This window comes from Elephas maximus, chromosome 11 (genome assembly GCF_024166365.1).
Source record: "Elephas maximus indicus isolate mEleMax1 chromosome 11, mEleMax1 primary haplotype, whole genome shotgun sequence".
NCBI lineage: Eukaryota > Metazoa > Chordata > Mammalia > Proboscidea > Elephantidae > Elephas > Elephas maximus.
Window position 1 is genome coordinate 113,715,662 of NC_064829.1, and position 6,000 is coordinate 113,721,661.

The following is a 6,000-nucleotide window of genomic DNA, read 5'->3' on the forward strand; positions in this document are numbered from 1 at the left end:
GGCTGATCATAACTCTGCATGCTTGTTACTTGAGCCCCAAGGAGCAGGTATCATGGGAACTGAAGAGGCTCTCAGAGCAAAGGAAAAAGTTTCTACAGTTTCTAGCCAGCACCACCTGGTGACTTTATCATTGGATGGCACCAAGGGGTGAGACCAGTTGAGGTTAAAGGAAAAAAAAAAAAGGAAGGAAGCCTAGATCTTTCACTTCCTTCACCACTATCTGGACATGGGGTTTGGGGAGGGTGACGGGATGAGAATCTAGGAGACTAGGTGTAGGCTCAAATAGGCCCCTCAATCTTCTAGGGACTTATGATCCTTCCCTCTAGTAATTAAGGAAACAAGAGTTAAATGAAAAATGGTAGTAAAGTGGAGGAAAATTGTCACTGCCAGTAATCCTGTTTCTCTCCTGATCTCCTTTCCCCACCTTGGAGACTTCGGAACTGCTTCTAGAAAGTTTCCCATCTATGCCATTTGCCACCCCAACCCCACCTCTCCTTCGTTATTCTCCCTCCAGCAATGTTTGTTTTTGGAAGCAGCTGGTAGAGGGCAAGAAAATATTCTGGGCAGTTGGATTCACCTTGGAGACCAAGGGCAATGAGAGCCTTGGCTCTGCAGTTGGGCTCTTCCATGTCAGGCCAAATAGAGCAGGTGAGAACTGTGGGCTGTGGTCAGGGAGCCTCAAAAAGAATGACTGACCTGAGCAGGGCAAGGCAGCAGAAATAAAGGTAGCTCAGCTGGGTCTGCAGGCTTGACCTGAATCCTTTCTCCTTTTTGACCTCTGTTTACTTGTCTGTGTCAAAAAGAGGATAGTGCACAAATTATACATATCAGGTGTGGAAAAAGGGAACATCACTACAGATCCTACAGACATTAAAAGGATAATAATGCAATTACTGTGAACAACTCTGTGCCCATAAATTTGAAAACATAGATGAAATGGACAAACCCAGAAAGGGAATAGCAAAGTCTGATTCATTTTGCAGGCTATCAGTGGTCTGGTGGGCTTCATGTAGTTCTTTCTTTTTTGTTATTATGTTATTCATTCAAAATACAATTAAGATCATTTGGTTTGATTTTGCTTTCAGTTATAGGCTACCCTCTCTTCTGATTCTTAGTGATTTATTTTTACTGCTTGAATATACAGAATGGTATAATTTTTCAAAGTCAAAGGTACTTAAAAAGTACACTCATAGAAGTGTCACTAGCTCTTATATCCTTCCTGCCCCATTTCCCCCTACCTACTTGCTTGTGAAAAGTGAAGATAACTTGCTTGTGAAAAGTGAAGATAACTAGAGGCACTTACAGATGAAGATCAAAGACTACAGCCTTCAGGAGGGATTACACCTCAACATAAAGAAAACAAAAATATAGCTGGACCAATAGGCAATATCATGATAAATGAAGAAAATATTGAAGCTGGCAAAGACCTCATTTTACTTGGATCAATAATCAACGTCCATGGAAACAGCAGTAAAGAAATCAAAGGATATATTGCATTAGGCAAACCAGTTGCAAACAACCTCTTTAAAATCTTAAAAAGATGTGACTTTGATGACAAAGGTGCACCTGACCCAAGCCATGGTATTTTCAATTCCCTAGTATGCATGCAAAGGCTGGACAATTAAAAAGGAAGACAGAAGAAGAATTGACACATTTGAGTTATGGTGTTGGTGAAGAATATTGAATATATCATAGACTGAATATTGAATATATCAGAAAAACAAACAAATCTGTCCTGGAGGAGGCACGGCCAGAATGCTCCTTAGAAGCAAGGATGGTGAGACTTTGTCCTGCTTATGTTGGACACATTATCAGGAGGGACCAATCCCTGGAGAAGGACATCATACTTGCTAAAGTAAAGAGTCAGCAAAAAAGAGGAAGACCTTCAATGAGATGAGTTGACACAGGAGCTGTGACAATGGGCTCAAACATACCTACTATTGTAAGGATGGCACAGGACTGGGCAACGTTATAGGATTGCTATAAGTCGGAGCCAACTCTACGGCACCAAACAACAAATAACAGCAACTCCTTGTAGGTAACAAACTTCAATGTTTTCTGGTTTATCTTTCTGTTACCTTTTACAATGGATTTAATGGATTTTTCTCTATAAGACAGGAGAAAAATATGAAGATGGATAGAGGAGAATATGGGATCAAGGAGGGATTGTGTTTTTTTTTTAAGATGGAGAATATCACCATGTGTTTGTGTGATGATGGGAATGATCCAGTAGAGAGGGCCATATTGCTAGAGTAATGACCTTCAGTAGGTGAGAAGGGGTGGGATCCAGTGTACAAGTATAGGAGTGAGTCTTAGAAACATAGACTATTCATCCATAGTAATTGAAGGAAAAGGGAGTAGATGAATATAAATGTGGTGGTGGGACATAAAGAAGTTTGCTTCTGGTTTCTTCTGTTATTATAATTGAAATAGGAAACCAGACCATCAGCTGAATGAAGGAGGGAGGACATTTTGAAGGGTTGAGTAATGTCTTTGTCATCTATTGCTGCTATAACAGAAATACCACAAGTGGATGGCTTTAACAAAGATATATTTATTCTTTTACAGCTTAAGAGGCTAGAAGTCCTAATTTAGGGTGCCAGCTCCAGGGGAAGACTTTCTTTCTCTGTAAGCTCTGAGGGAAGGTACTTGTCATCAATCTTCCCCTGATTTAGGAGTTCCTCAGCACAGGAACCCTGGGTTCAAAGGGCGTGCTCTGCTCCCAGTGCTCCTTAGTTGGTGGTACAAGGTTCTCATGTCTCTCTGCTTGCTTCTCTCTTTTATATCTCAAAAGATATTGACTTAAGACAAAACCTAATCTTGTAGATTGAGTCCTGCCTCATTAACATAACTGCCGCTAATCCCACCTCATTAACATTGTAGAGGTAGGATTTACAACACATAGGAAAATCACATCAGATGACAAAATGGTGGACAATCAAACAGTACTGGGAATCATGGCCTAGCCAAGTTGATACACATTTTTGGGGAACATAATTCAATCCATAACAAAGAGAGAAGAGAAGTAATAAAATACACGTCAAGGAGAGCAATAGAGTGAACGGACTTGGAACATGCAGTAAGATTGCCAGGCAACAGTATAGACCCTTTTGAAGTTAGTGGTCATGAATTTCAATGAAACTAGTTAGTATGGTTGTAGATATTTCTCCAAATATGTTCATCGGCATGGATGCAAGCATGCCGTAGACAGAGAACCGGTTTTAACTAAGGCTGAAGTTGTTTCAGTATAATATGTTTGAGAGAGGAAAGTTTCTTTTGAAGGAATATTCAAGGGAGTGATCATAAGGATGAACCATGCGCCATGAGTAAAAATGGGTAACGAGGAATGTGAGAAAATTGTAACTTGATGAGGTTGGGTCCCACCGGGCATGTCCCCTCAAGTCAATTGAGAGACACCAGGTCTTTGAGAAAGAGAAAGTAGGCTTTATTGCAAGCCAGTCAAATAAGGACCTTGGAGACTAAATCTCAAATCAAGTCCCCGAGGTTGAGGATTCTAGGGCAGTTATAGAGTTTGGGATAGGGAACTTATGCATAATTCATGAAGTTTCTGGGACTAGGCAGGTAATTTCAGGAACTGATTAACATGCATGGGGTGAAGTGGGGGTGCAATATGGTGGCTGGAGACATGTATTTTGGGGGGGTATGTTTTATGATGCATGAAGTTTATCTGAGGACAGTTTTTTGGCTTATTGCTTATGTCTGAATCGGGGGGGGGGGTTGGTTGAAGCAGCCTTGAGCAGAGAAGCAGTAAGATGACCTTGGGCTTCTACACAGAATGCCTTGTCAGGAACTCACAGACCCCGGTGTGATGGGAGGAGGGGGAACAGTTTAACCCCGCCAGTTACATTCTGTCCTCTGGTTTTCAGGGTCTTCAATCTTGAAGATAGATCTTTGTATAAAGGGTGGCCTGGACCTCTTGAACTTTTGAGTTTGCTGACTGGTGTAAGCATGTGCATTGTAGGATCTGAGGCTTGTTAAGAGGAACATCTGAAACATCATGATGTTCACAGCTGCTAGGTGATTTTGAATGAACCTGGTAAGGCAGTTTAAGAGGCAGGGCAAAAACAGACAGATTAGTAAAAGAATTATCAGTGGAGTAACAAGGAGCCAGAGTCAGTGGAAGATGGGAAACAGGGAAGTTATCCATGACCACCAGACGAAGTTTCTCCAGCAGTAAGTGGGCAAAGGGGACACGTCCAATTGGTGATTTGTTCTAATTTGTGGAGTTTGACTTCTACTTCACAGCTGGTGTCTATCCAAGTACAGCAGCAGGTGTTGGTTATGGCTTAGACACCCCCTTCTTTGCCTAAGATATAGTCAAGAGCAATACAGTGGTCCATTACAACCCCAACCAGGGAATTTAAGGGAGTTTGCTGGGCTTGTACAGCTCAGCTGATAGTTTTGGAAAGGATGTGAATAGTGTCTGATAAGTTTAACATGACATTTTGAAGAGCTGTGAACTAAAGGAAAATTGTAAGCATTCAAAAGATAAATCAACCAATGCCAGTTTGGGTTATGGGATTACTCCTGGTTCCGGTTAAGTCCCATCCAGTTTCATCAGAGGTTTGGGTTTCTCTTTTTTTCCTCCAGGAATTCATAGGTGGTTCCATTAGCAGAGTGAGGTTGTAAGGGGAAGTGATTACCACAGGGAAGGACACTATTCTAAGGGTGCAAGTACTGAGCACAGCTCAGGACAAGAAGCATTTGTAAGCAGTAGAGTGGAATGTGGGACTCGTGGGTTTAGTATAATGACCACAAAGAAACGAATACCCAGGAGATGAGCAAATGTGAGTATGGCTTGAAACTTTTGAGTTGTTTCTCTCTGAATAAAACTAAAACCAAATCCAGTGCCGTTGAGTCAATTCCGACTCACAGTGACCCTATGAATAAAACCAGGGGTTCGCAATGTCATTGAAACAATTATCCCACTTTTTTTTTGTGTTACACTATAGTTATTAATGACACAACCTGGATAAGCTCCTAGGTTAAAAAGGTCAGTTAGATTTTGTAGGTGTTCATTCCTTCTGTGAATGTGGAGTAACTAGTCCAAGAAAAATTGCCTATAGTGTCCAAATCTATAGCCCAGTAAACTATGCTTTCAATTTTAGAGCAAGGAGTGGCAGCGCTTGCTTTTCTGGCTCTCACCTCTAACCCTGGGCTATCTAAAGTATCATTATAAGTGGGAGGTGGTATCTTTTTTAGGTGTGTAACGTCAGGTATTGGAACTCCCCAAGGGACACGGAGAGTTTCCATGGTGGTGGGCAGAGGCTGACATACCCAACAGTTGGTGAGACTGCCCCCAGTGGCTACTGATTGGATTAGTTTTAGATAAAAATTTTCTGTCTACACCAACAAAGAGAAAGTCAAAGAGGAAATCACCAAATCAATACCATTTACAGTAGCCCCCAAGAAGATAAAATACTTAGGAATAAATCTAACCAGAGATGCAAAAGACCCATACAAAGAAAACTACCAGACAGTGCTGCAAGGAACCAAAAGAGACCTACATAAGTGGAAAAACATACCTAGCTCATGGATAGGAAGATTCAACATTGTGAAAATGTCTATTCTACCCAAAGTGATCTACAGATACGATGCAGTCCCGATCCAAATTCCAACTACATTTTTTAATGAGATGGAGAAACAAATCACCAACTTCATATGGAAAGGGAAAAACATCGGATAAGTAAAGCAATACCAAAAAAGAACAAAGTGGGAGGCCTCACACTACCTGATTTTAGAACCTATTATACCACCAGGGTAATCAAAACAGCCTGGCATTTTTAAACAACAGATACATAGACCAATGGAACAGAATTGAGACTCCAGATGTAAACTCATCCACCTATGAGCAGCTGATATTTGACAAAGGCCCAAAGTCCATTGAATGGGGAAAAGACATTCTCTTTAACAAGTGGTGCTGGCATAACTGGATATCCACCTGCAAAAAAATGAAACAAGACCCATACCTCACATCAT